We start from the raw sequence: 779 nt of genomic DNA, 5'->3' as shown, positions 1-779 counted from the left end.
TACTTAAGTTATCAAATTCAATGTTTAGATAATATTCAAAACCGTTCTTCGATTTATGGCCTTCAAATGTAATTTAACTCGTACGCCTCATTCTCTTATGAACCACTATTACATCATTTTCATATTGGTAGTTTATTTGAACGAAGAAAAATATATGATATGAAATTTTTATTTAAGCTCGTCATAGGTTACATCAATTGCCCTGAAATTTTAGGTTTTCTCAATTTTTATGTCCCTCAGTGTAGAACTAGATCAACCACTATGTTTTATATTTTTACACATAAAACAAATTATATTTCTGCTTCTCCTATGAATAGGATAATGTCAATAGCAAATGAGTTAAAAATTGATTTATTTAATTTTAATTCCATTGAATTATTTAATAGCTATGTAAACAACATTTTTTGTATTTAAATATGTTGTACTAATTTATTACTTTATTATTATTGTATTATTACTGTGTTATTATTGTATTCTAATATTCATTTATGAACTAATTATATTATTTTAAATTATTGTAATTGGATCGTTTGATCCGTTGAAATAAATAAATAAATAAATAAATACTGTATAAGGATTTTATTTGGATGTATTGTGCGGAAAGCGCGTATACGAGTAGTTATACAAAATAATATTTAAAAATAATTGTAACCAAAATAGTATTTTACATAGAAGCAGTTCGAAAAAATGTTGTTTGAAAACATTTCGGGTAGGTTTGAACCCTTAAACCCTCTATGCCGATATTATATTTTCTATAATTACCTACTGACCTAAGTTAT

The sequence above is a fragment of the Acyrthosiphon pisum genome, chromosome A1 (assembly GCF_005508785.2).
Source record: "Acyrthosiphon pisum isolate AL4f chromosome A1, pea_aphid_22Mar2018_4r6ur, whole genome shotgun sequence".
Taxonomy (NCBI): Eukaryota; Metazoa; Arthropoda; class Insecta; order Hemiptera; family Aphididae; genus Acyrthosiphon; species Acyrthosiphon pisum.
The sequence above is the reverse complement of the archived record's forward strand: the minus strand, read 5'-3'. Positions refer to the sequence as shown.